Source organism: Haliotis asinina, chromosome 1 (assembly GCF_037392515.1).
Source record: "Haliotis asinina isolate JCU_RB_2024 chromosome 1, JCU_Hal_asi_v2, whole genome shotgun sequence".
Taxonomy (NCBI): Eukaryota; Metazoa; Mollusca; class Gastropoda; order Lepetellida; family Haliotidae; genus Haliotis; species Haliotis asinina.
Window position 1 is genome coordinate 31,931,558 of NC_090280.1, and position 12,676 is coordinate 31,944,233.

The following is a 12,676-nucleotide window of genomic DNA, read 5'->3' on the forward strand; positions in this document are numbered from 1 at the left end:
CCAACTGATGAGTGTTACAAAACGATTTTAGTTCTGGACACATGCATATTTAAGTTTAAATGTGTTATAGGGAGTGTGTGGGTGAGTTTAGTTTTACACCCCTTTTAGCAATATTCCAGTAATATGAGAGTGAGAGACAAAGGCGGATTAGAGTGAGTGTGATTTTGCGCAGCTTTCAGCATTGTTTCAGCTGTGTCATGGCGGGGACACCAGAAATAGACTTCTCACACTGAACCCATATGGGGAATAGAACCCGGGCCTTCACATCATGGAAGAACCCTTCAACCTCTAGGCTACCCCATGGATTAAAGGGTTAAGTTATATGGAATATTAGCGACCAGTTAGGAGATAAAGGGTTAACTCATGGTGTATACATGCACTGAATCCCACAAACCACAATTGGCATTTAAACCTATTCCACCAAATTTGGATCTGAAAAAATTCGTCAGATGACCAAAACAATTACTGAGGATAGACATGCCACGCAGCCTTTTGACAACCAGCGTCTGGCTTGCATGGGAATCATAACCGATTTCCATAGAGCCAGTGCCTGGTGCAAATCATGGTAAATACAGTCTACCTTTCTCCAACCCATGCTCCAAGCTGGGAGACTATCCAAGGCAGAGAAACAGGAGCCTTGTAATACCCAGTAAGTTTGTTATTGCAAGGAAACTAGATTGGGTCCAGCTTCATGTAATACAATTTACCGTTACGAAGAGCTGACTTCTTCGAGAGGATTACAGAATTACGACAAATTTCCTCCAAACTTCATGCCCGAAGATTAGTTTTTATCTCAGATGTTTTTTCATGCTCATGACACAAGACTGGCCTTTTGCCATGTCGTCGACGCAGTCGTGTCGATATCTTGCGCCATTTCCTCAAGACAAACATCTAGGGGTATGGCGGTTTTACTGACGCCGCCAGAATCATACGCTCAAATGGACTTGAGACGAGTTGGTGTGAGCTGGTTGTGATTTACCTCACTGTTAACTGTAATGAACGAGCATGCAAACACGCGGCATCGTCGTGTGATTGAAGTTACTGTGTGATGATGTAACACTGATTCACTGATTCTGGCTGTATCGTTCTATGGCATACTTCATCAGTTGGAAAGAAACGTCATATCTGAATCTGGAATTTCTCCCTTTTAAAATCTGTTTGAACATTTTGATGTTTATTGATATGAAAATTAGTGAATATTCAGGAATTTATTCCTTTTTAAATCTGTAAAAAGTGACTTCCTGAAAATCAAAGAGTGCTTCTAAGTCCAATTCTGTTATCTCTTCAAGAGGACACTCTTTGAGGATGTAGATCCCCTTAATGGTGATGGTCTCTCATTACCATCTTGAAAGGTCCCACCCATCACCCTGGTATCAGAGATGCCAACCCACCCAAATTTATTGGAATCAACACCCAAAATACATGTCGATTCCACCATTCTGACAATGCCACATTCTGATTTTCTTTTCAAAATATAACAGAGATACAGATAGTCCTACTTACTGGTGGCCGAGGATCATCTTTTACCATAAGCAGTAATAATTTAATAGATGTAACACTTTATTTACAGAGGTTCTCATATTTTTTACACATCATTTGTGTAAACAGCAATGTATGCCAGTTTTTTCTCGTCATTGAAACGATTGATAGGGATCCCGAATCTGTTGTGAAAATTCCTATTTATTTCTGTCTTAGGGAGCTCAGATTCCTTATTGCTCCAATTTGGGGCTGTCACATCTCTAGAAATCCGCTACTTTGTCACTTCCATGATGTATCAAACTATTATTGGGCGCCAAAAATGGGCTTAACATTTTTCCCAAGTCGGGAATCAAGCCCAGGTCTTTGACATGATGAGCGAACGCTTTGACCACAAAGCCACCCCTCCTCTCATCATCTTTTGTATAATACAGTGGAAACCATGTGTCTCAGTTTCTTTTTAATTTCTCAGTGTTTAAGCAACTTATCTTGTACGGGTTTTTGGATAGCCAAGAGGTTAAAGGGTTTGCTTGTCAGGCCAGAGACCCGGGCTCAATTCCCCACATAGGTTCAATGTGTGAAGACCATTTCTGGTGTCCCCAGCCTTCATATTGCTAAAAGAGGATTAAAACCAACCTCCATCTCTCACTCACTTAACTTGTGTGGTGCTAATGGCTAGGACTGCACAGTATTACCAGTATGTCACAATATAAGTTTCAAATGATACATATTGCGATATTTTATCAAACAGTTGGTGTATTATTCACAGCACATGTTTTCCTTTGTTATTCAAGGACACAAAACAGCATACTTTATTGTCATACTTTAAATTATATAAGAAAGAAATAGAATCCCAGGCCATGCAACCTAATTTTGAGATTGCTTTTATCAGAACCATAACATATACATTTTGGGACGTAGAATGTGGAACATATGATCGACATGTGCTGTTATACTACCAACTAATGTCAAGCACTAAAGTTCCCAATATATCAGAACTCAGGAACCCGAATTACAATATATTGCAGTACTACTTATTAACCAATGACCATGATGCTGCTTGTTCTTATTCAACCCTTCGCTCACATGACATATATATCTTATAAGTTAATCTGTCATATGTTTGTGAATATCTAATTCACATTCAGCTGATAAGACGATTCATAAATGTGAATTGAAATGCTCAAAGGTGTAAGTTACAGTTTAGTCATCAATATTGAACTAAACCCAAACTGGTGAAACACAGTAATTAATTTCTATCAATAAATGATTTGAAAATAAACGTTTTGATACAGAATGATTTTAATCTTTTATGTTCAAGATTAGCTTCAAATTTACATGACAGCACATCATGTTAACAAGGCCTAACTATTTCAAAATATATTTTTCATGACATGACCAAATAATAATTGTTTGGTGTCACATCATTTAATGTGTTTTCATAGTTTATTCATCAAATTTACATTGTCGAAGGTAATGTTATGTCTAATGCTTGACTAATTGTCTGTGAACCCTTACCAATTGCCATAGGAAGTTTTAGAACCAGATTTAACACTATGAAGGCCACAGTGACCATTTTCATCAGTGCAGGTGAAATTGCAATTTTTGAAATTATTTTTCTTGACTAAAAGTGATGAAATTGACTTAAATAATGTATGCCCTTCTTCTGTTTTCATTAAAAGTCGACAACAGCCTCAAGGGATTCCTTAAGACAGAAACCATTTTCATAATTCCAGGTGAATATTGATTTTATTTCTCATAATTCATTTTGTCATGTTTTCCAACATATTTTTGTTAACCTGACAAGATGTGATTGAAATCTGTACAACTGAAGGGTACATTTGGATCGTTCTTATTTTTCAAATTTATTTATTTTATTTTTTCCAAATTTAATAAAAAAAATTTCCAAAGTCAACTAGTGTAACCACAAAGGTACAACCATGGAGAGATAAGAATAACCATCTTTTGTGCTGATGAGAAGATCCTTCTTAGAGGCAAACGTTTCAATTCAATCAGTATTAATTAAGTGCTGAGTTCAAGAATCATCACATCATTGTCTGTTAATTTGCAAGATTCCCCCCACCTCAAAGTCAGCAAGTCTTCTCTCTTGGTCAACAATCAATGTGAAAATGCCAGATCTACTCAGCTCGATCGTCTGGACACTTTCACCCTAGACTGTCCTGCCATACCATTTATAAAAAAACGTGGAATATCTATATATCTGGTTGTTCAGATACTTGTCGGCTGGCCTGACTGTGTAGCGGTATGTCGGTATGTCGAGTCAGCTCGTCTGGCGTTTGACAACATCACTGAACATCACTGACCAATCAATCGCATCCGTCATGCGAACTGAAACATATCTGTAGCTCTGACCCTAATTTCAGCGACTGGCCATATATATCTTTCGTAAATACTTACATTAATTTGAATTTTTTTTCCTTCCCAGACGTAGAGGGACTTTTTCCTTGGCTTTGATTGAAGTCATCATGGACTTATTTTTTTCAAATGTCTTTTGATTAATGAGATTTGTTGAATAATAGTGGCAAGTTTCTCCGTGCATCAGAAGCACTTGTTCTGATTTTTAAAAATAATTAAAGTAGTCCAAAATCTGTCTTTAAATGTCATAATTGGTTTGTGCGTTGAAATTAAAAGTTGTGGTATTTTGACTTTATTATTGAATTAGACTGCATCTGATGAAAGATTCGTGGAAAAAGTAACACTATTAAATGTCAACTGTTTTCCCTGGCGTGAAAATGTCAACTCTTTTCCCTGCCGTGAAATTGGTTATTTTCAATTGTTAAGATAATGAATCTTTTTCTTCACTTGCTGATAAAAATGGATCTGTTCCAATATCTGTACAAATGGCAAAAAATTTGCTGATTTAATGATAGGTACAAGTCTAGATATAATGAGTTTTCAACGTTTTTGTACACATCTGAGAAAAGGGCTTAAATAGTTATTAACAGATCGAGCGAATATTGTAAGCAGTTACATGAAAAACCAGTCGTTGGAACGCTCAGCTCCAGAGTAGCTGTTTATCTACATTATTGTTCTGGTGTTCAGAAATAAAAACATGTTCTCTGTTTCAAAACCAGAAAGTATAGTTAAGTGTAACTAGCCCTCATGGTCATTTGTCTCAAGTTCAAATATTTCCTGACTGACATAAAGTCATTGATGGAGTCTGTACAGACATTTCCACTACAGTGGATAAAGCGCAGGCGTTCCATAGGTGTTGTGTCTTGTAGCACAAGACCTATATTCATTAACATGTGTTTTATATAGGATTTCATTTTCTCAATAAAGTACAACTTCTAGTTCTTTTGGCGTACATTTTCAGAGTCAAGCTACAAATTGCCAGTACACGGTGTCATCCATTTAACACACTCAGCCACTATGGCTTTTTCCATAGACATCCATGCTTGTACAAATCGAACATTTTGTGTGCACCTCTGACTCACATCTTCAATGGTGGAAAGATGTGAATGAACAGTGCCATCGAGAAACTGGTTGACTGGAGCATAATTTTTGATGGAGCATATATTTTTAATAACTAATAGTACATCACTTTAAGCAGCCTCCCCTACTCTAATCTGCTATACCTGACTAGAGCATATATTTTTTTGTAATGGAGTACATTTTTTTAAATCTTTAGTAACAATAGTCTACTCTAACCCCTAAATTCAACCCCACTCCCCAAAACCCTTTTAAATTTTGTCTGTAGGGAACTCATAATGAGATGTATTTTTTATGTCACTTGAAACAGGTCCACGCTACTTTTCTCACCTTAACCCCACCTCACAAGACCCATTCCAAGTTTGGGTCAGCAGTAGACTATACTGCTTGTAAGAAGTGTGGATTGGATGGTCAATTTTGATCACTTGGTTGATTGTCTCAGATTATATCCCAACAGGGGGCATTTAGCAAAATAATTAGGGAGTATTTGTAATGCACTGAGTTCCACAACATGGAGGGGCATGCTCGAAGCGCTACTATCTGATTCTTATTACCGTGGATAACCCAAGCTGCCTATGGAGCACCAGAAGGTTAATACTCACTGACTTATGTCGCCAGGTACCCATTTTCTGCTAGGTTAACAGACGCTATTTTGAACAAACTGACTTACCTAAGGTGAGACCACTTGTGTTGTGGGGCAGGACTGAAGTCCTAGAAACGCTTGAGAGTCAAATCACCGTCCCCCATCCAAGCACTGTCCGTACCCAGTGAAGTCTATTGTCACTACCAACAATATAGATCAATACTCAGAATATCAATCACAGGGCTTTCTGGGATAGAATGCATGATATATATCTGATGAATGGGTACCTCCTTGCTTTTCTCCGGGTTGTAACTGTCAGTAACTCCTGCTTGTCATAAGAGGCAACTAACGGGATTGGGTGGTCATACTTGCTGACTTGGCTGACACATGCCATCGTATCCCAATTATGTAGATGGATGCTCATTATGTTGATCACTGGATTGTTTAGTACAGACTTGATTATTTACAGACCGCTACTATATTGCTGGAACATGACTGAGTGCGGCATAAACTAAACTCTCTCACTCACATCTTTCTTTAATGTCTGCTTTCTGGTTTAAAACTAAACTGACAGTTAAAGAATACATTGAATCCCTACCTGAAAGATATACATCCTAGGAGTATTAAGCGGGAGTAAATATTCAGTGGCACCATGTTGTAATTCCAGCACAGGTCTATAGATTAGCAGGAGAGACAAATGTCAAGGTCTCACGTTGCTGTTTTCCATCATAATTGGAACAATAAAGGTAGTGGTTGAACTTCAGCTGAGTTCAGTCTCAAAGATTATCAGATATGTCCAGGAGGCTTGTCTGATGTGGTTGTGTAGACTTGTAGACTTGTTACATTTGAGTTGTAGACTGGTTGGATATGATCTGTGGACTTATTGGATATGATCTGTGGATTTGTTGGATATGATCTGTCTACTAGTTAGACTGTAGACCAACTGGATATGTCTAGTGGGATTACTGGATATGATCTACGAACTTGTTGGATATGTTCAAAGTATGATCTATGAACTTGTTGGATATGATCCACTAACTAATAGGATATGATCTATGAACTAGTCACATATGTTCATAATATGATCTATGAACTAGTTGGATATGATCTATGAACTGGTTGGATATGATGTGTGGACTTGTTGGATATGTTCTACAAACTAACTGGTCTTGTCAGGTGTTACCTGATAACTGTATAAAAGCTGTGGACTGATACAATATAATGTGTATACTAGTATAAGTTGTGTCAGTTTTTCTTTGAGCTGTGAACTGTTCATGGACAGTTAGCCATGACCAGCGGCGCCGTCTCCCCCTGCTTCTACGTCCACTACACCGCCACCAACTAAGCCCATTCATGTGTGGTGTGGCCATTACTATTAGTGCTATATTGGACACATATCACACGCAGGGTATTATTACTAAACATCGTGCGTTGATGTTTTTCCAGACATCAGTGAGACGTGGTCAGTAGGAGGCCAGTCACAGCAGCTGTCGGAGGAGCATGGTCAGTGCACTACAATGGGAGACGATGATGTGCTGTCGACACTGGTCTGTTAATGAGGTGAGGAGTGAATCACTTGATGGATGGACAGAAGAAGACTGATGGAATTACTTAAGAGTTCACAAGAGATACAGGTATGTGATATTGAGCTGGATTAATTTTTGTTTTGTTGAATGTCTTTTGAGAAGCTTCCTCTGAATGCTTTTTAGGTAATTTCCTCAGTCTGAAGTTAATCTGTCTATTTTCCTCAACTCTGTGTTCCCCTCTCCTCCGCCTTGTTCTGTTCTCCACCCCACAGTCCATGAGCCACACCTATCTCCAGCTTATTTCACCTCAACTCACCGAACTCCTCCCTCCTTCAGTTTTGCTGCAACCTATCTATTTTACCCAGACCAAGCTGTGATCTGTAATAACTGTTCCCAGCCCAGACTGAACCCATTTTCATCCCTGTAGACTTATCCTGTTCCCCTACCCCAGGCTAAACCCATCCACATACAACCCCAAGCTTTACCTCATCCTATCCCTAAGACTCAATGTCTATTCCACCCCTGAACAACCTAAACCTTTGCTTCTCACATTGGGAACCCAGGTTTGACATTTTACAACCTCACATGGGTACAATGTGTTAAAGCGATTTCTGGTATCTCATGATACTACTGGAATATTGCTAGAAGCACTGTATCACTCACTCACTCACTCACTCACTCACTCATCTTCAACCCAACAGAATTCTGCCCCAGCCTCACTTCAGCCCCGCCCCAAAACTAATTCAAGTCTTAACCTCCGTGACCCCTTTCCTGAACCCCCCCTAGACATCAGAAGTATCTCCATCGACATCAATGTTCATCTCATCTCCAGACTAACACTGTGACAGAAAAAGAAATCAATCATTGTTTTTTAAATGTAATTATCACGCTTGATATCCAATCATGACTTCAAGCCATGTTATCAACCGGGGTATGAGCATGTAACAGTTTATGACGAAAGTTAAAAAAAAACCTGTCTCGCCATCTTTGTAGATCTACATGATCGTGTGAGAAGGCAGCCAATATACTACCAACAATGTGTCAAATTCAGACGTCCAATAAACCGATGCCCCCACACCATTCAGACAAACAATCACTAGCGCCCTGCCGTAGTGTGGCCAGCTCTCCCTTACGCGGCACTAAATCCTGACTAAGAAACCTTTACGCGGCAGCATTGGCTTAAATCTCCCAGCGTGGCACGTACCAATCACAACCAATTGCTACTGCCTTTACCCCTCATTCTAGTGAAAAAACTCAACAACTTCTCCATCCTTGGCCCATTTGTCAGCCGCTGATCGTGTAGAGGCCGTTACGAGTATTTCGCTGTGACGCCTTTTCGTTGTCAAACAAGCCATCACCAAGTAACGGTATTCTTAGACACGTTTTTTTTCCCTTCTAAATAGCAACCGCTCGGTAAGATTTTCACCTAACTTAAAACGTGAGCTATTGTTTGTTGTGGCCGATAGGATACAGAGGCAGTGGTAATGGCTTTAAGTCGTTATCGGTCTAATGTGAACAGTCTCGACTCGAAGATTGATTTTACTGCCTGTTAGCTACTCGGTAAGACCCAGGAAGGAATTCGCCTATCTGTGATCTCAGTCGTGGCCTCCAGCAATCACACCCTATTTCAAATTACAATATTTCATTATACAGACGGACGAAAATAAGAAAGTTATTTCTCCAGAAATTAGAGTTGGTAGTACTGATGATATGTTTATGATTGAATGAAATTGTATGGATAGATCTGACAGACGGACGAGGAGTAAAACATCAATACTCCCTATCGACTGCCTGTCATCCATGTTTCTGTGATTCAAGTCTCTGAAACACCCAGCTGATTAGATATTTTGGTGTATAATGTTATTTGCGAGTATCCCCGATTTGTAATGTTCATTTTATAGCTGGGAATCTCGTATCAACTAATAAAGAATTTTTTGTGAGTTTGTTTAACCACCAAACCTACAATTAGATGACTTCTGTGCCTTAGAAAGCTTAGCTCATGTCAGGTCGAGAGATATTAGGAATGGCAGTTAAGCGAATTAGTTTTGTTCTATATAGGTTTGAAAGGACTTCAAGAGGATAAGGGCTGTTTGAAGGTCTAATTCGGTTTTTATTAGTGTTTGTGTTGCTATGGATATGCTATTAAAGCACAAAAAGGAGGAGGGTATAACACCCACATGTTTGCTTACTTGTTCACCCACTCACTCACTCACTCACTCACTCACTCGCCCGTTACTTTAGCCTGAATGGTTTAAACATTTACATGAAATACAGAAATACAAATATTGAAAAGGAAACATTTCTCACAATGTGATTACCTAGATTGTCGGGTCTGTGTTAGATTACAGAACCCAGCCATCCTGCAGGTATTTCAATTTTGGTAACAAAATCACTCCTATTATCACTCATTCACTCACTTTATCACTCACTCGTGCATTCACAGTGTAGTCATTAATTTTTCTTAGTAGGCCAAATAAAGAATAAGGTTGTGGTTTCAATTACACCCCTTTAAAATTTAGGGTAGGCTGGTAGAAATTATATAAAAAGTTTGACATCTTTTTTCAGAAGTAAAGTCCCAACTAATAACACATTTATCAGCATAATTGTGGCCATCATGTTGACTTTCTCTATCAAGAATGACCGATGTCCATCATTGCCAGGAAAAAACAATGAGCTTATTTCATTAATGCCACTTCAAAAAAAATGTCTGCACAAGAATTCAAGGGTCGATCAGGTAATTTTAACCACAAGATTTTTTTTATTCCACATTTACAATAAAAAAACATCTATGGTAGACAAGAATAGTTACCTGATTCTGTATGCAGGAACACTCACACTTAACTTACACAAATTCTATGCAACACATTAATGAAGTGGGACAGTTGGATTGTGCATTGAACAAGAGATGCTTGCTCGCTCGCTTGTTCACTCACTCGCTCACTCACTCACTCACTCCCAGCAGCTCTGTAATTTTTTACAACAAAATCAATTAAAACAGAAAGGAGCCAGTAACTGTATATTATTATTTCATCAATTTTGCGTCAATATACCAGGTGTGTGACAAGTGCTCACCGACCCAAACAGTGTGACAACAACTTGGCCACAACTGTGCCAGCCGAGCAGAGACACAATGTTTGCTACCGCCTATTCAGTGTGAACGACCTGGCATGACCTACTTCTACAACATACACTCATTTCAGAATCTTAAGATCGCACAGTTTTAGTCGAGATCTCAATTTCAAGACAATTTCATTTCTAAGTCAGAATTCTGATGATTCCTTGGATGGCTTCTTGGCTGGTCATTGTAGTGTAAGGCCTGCTGGACCTCATGGTTATCTCTGCTAGCTGGGTCCGGCAGCCATTAGCCCACTGGCAAATATCAGCTGGATGTAATGAAAACAATAGTGGCCTTGTCAGCCGGAGAGTCGCATGGCTTGTTCCTTGTGTAGCCATTGAAGGGGATGGTTGTTGGGATGACATATCGGAGTTGGGGTTGTGAATTGATGTTTTAAGTATAGGAGATGGGGTTGTAAGTTGAGGTTTAAGTATGGGAAATGGAGTTGTAAGTGGAGGTTTAAGTATGAGAGATAGAGATGTAATTTGAGGTATAGGTATAGGAGTTGGGGTTGTAAGTTGACGTTAAAGTATGGTTGAAGGGGTTGTTTGTTGGTTGTTAAGGTATGCTATATATGGTTGAACATTGAGGTTTTGGTTACAGGAAATGAGGTGGTAAGGATGTATCCTCTTCAGATGATCTTGCATTACCTATTGTTCTGCTTGACTGAAACCATTACTACTGGACACTGGCTTCAGGCAAGCAGATGACATCATAGTCTGTCTCAGAAGCAAATCTACAAGTCATGAAACACTGGTCTAACTGAGGCAGTATGTAATGTTGAGAACTGTCGGTAGCTCAGCATCGTCCTAATAAGGAGACCAAAGATCCCATCATCCCAGGATGTATGGTTGCTAAGTCCACTAGGAATATGCAGACAACAAAAATGTGTTATTTATGCAAAAATGATCCGTACTTGCATAAGGAGGTATTTGTATTGAAAACAGCTTGTAATGTAAATCTTGTCCCAAGCTGAAGTGACAAGTACCTCGACAGGATATTCCGTTATTGTGCTGTCATCGAGCCGAGACAGAAATTAGCTGCAGTCCTTATGACAGAAATACTTAATGGAAATAAAAAGAGCCTGTAGAAATAGGTGATTAGGGAGGAAATTGTTTACACCTGATCTCATTATGGGATGATTGGACTGAGATAAATATCTGTGTCATGGCAGTCTGTGAACGGTTGTATTTGTGGAGATGGTTGTAGGATCCAAAATAGGAGAGGGAAGAATTTGAGAATTTCTGTTTTTGACCAGGTATTTATGCATTTAGGTATATCCGTTTCTTGTTTGAGCTGCTTTAAAGGGATTCATGATTGAAATACTAATAAAGGATTCATGTTTGAGCAGCCGGTCAAAGATTCATGTTTGATACGCTTTTTGTTTGAGGCACATAAAAAATCAATCAAGCATGGCTGCGATCTACTTTTGGTACACGTTTTCAGTGTGCAGCATCCATGCCTACAGACAGTCTTTAGATCTACAGGTGCAGTTGGTGCAGGTAAACCAAGAAACTTCATTGTGGCAAACATGGATTTAAACCCACAACCTTGAGACAAAGAAATTTTAATAGATAATGAGCTCAGTCTCTATAACTGGAAATACAATTTTCTTATACAAGTAACATCTATTGTTTGGAAAGTGTCTTTTTTTGTAAAGAATTAATCTGGGGTCTTTTCATAGACAAATTTAAGTCAGTTCAGCTCATAGATCTAGACATTTACAGATCCCCTTGAAATTGACAATTTTCACCAGACAAAGCGAGAAATTAAAGATTATCCAGAATGTATTTTGTCAACATCGTATGTTCAGGATGAGCCATTTAAGAACTGTTAGTTTGACTAATAATATTCGTACATCACGATTTTTAGTAGTCGTGTAAGTCACAAAATTACAATTAAAAGGTGTCGAATCATATAACTATGATATTCTGCTTTCATCTTGTATGTTTATGAAATTACCTGTTATTTCAAAGACATTGTTATGGTTTATTTCCAATAAAAGAACTACAATTCTTTAGTTCCCAGTTTTGACAAAGGTTAACTTTCAACATTTGTTGAAATACCAGTGCTAGTTATGTTTGCAAAGTAATTTGTGGAAAGATATTTTATTCCTAAACAGTTATATTGACATAAGAAGAGAAATCGGATCTGATATGTTGTGATTGTTTTTCTAAAGATTTCTTTATTTGCAGGCTTAATAGTATGCACCAAGGTTCAGGAACTTCAATGACTTGTTAGAGTTTGAAAAACATATGTAACCATCCATTATCACAACTTAACCCTTTGGTGTGGTGCAAGAGTGTACACTGGTGTTTCTTCGAGGTGTTGGGGTAGTCTGGTGGTCTTCTTCTTCTTCTTCTTCTTCGAGGTGTTAGGGTAGTCTGGAGGTCTTCTTCTTCTTCGAGGTGTTAGGGTAGTCTGGAGGTCTTCTTCTTCTTCGAGGTGTTGGGGTAGTCTGGTGGTCTTCTTCTTCTTCTTCTTCTTCGAGGTGTTGGGGTAGTCTGGAGGTCTTCTTCTTCT

At 38.7% G+C, this 12,676-nt stretch overlaps 1 protein-coding gene across 6 annotated transcripts in view; it reads left to right on the top strand.

The window, feature by feature from the left end:
• Positions 1 to 12,676, top strand: part of LOC137290394 (uncharacterized) — a 376,153-nt gene that overhangs the window by 338,828 nt on the left and 24,649 nt on the right. For all 6 annotated transcript variants that reach the window (XR_010957208.1, XR_010957211.1, XR_010957212.1 and 3 more), the window contains one exon: positions 6,959 to 7,146. The gene's annotated coding sequence lies outside the window, so the exon portion shown is untranslated. The remainder of the gene's footprint in view (positions 1 to 6,958; positions 7,147 to 12,676) is intronic.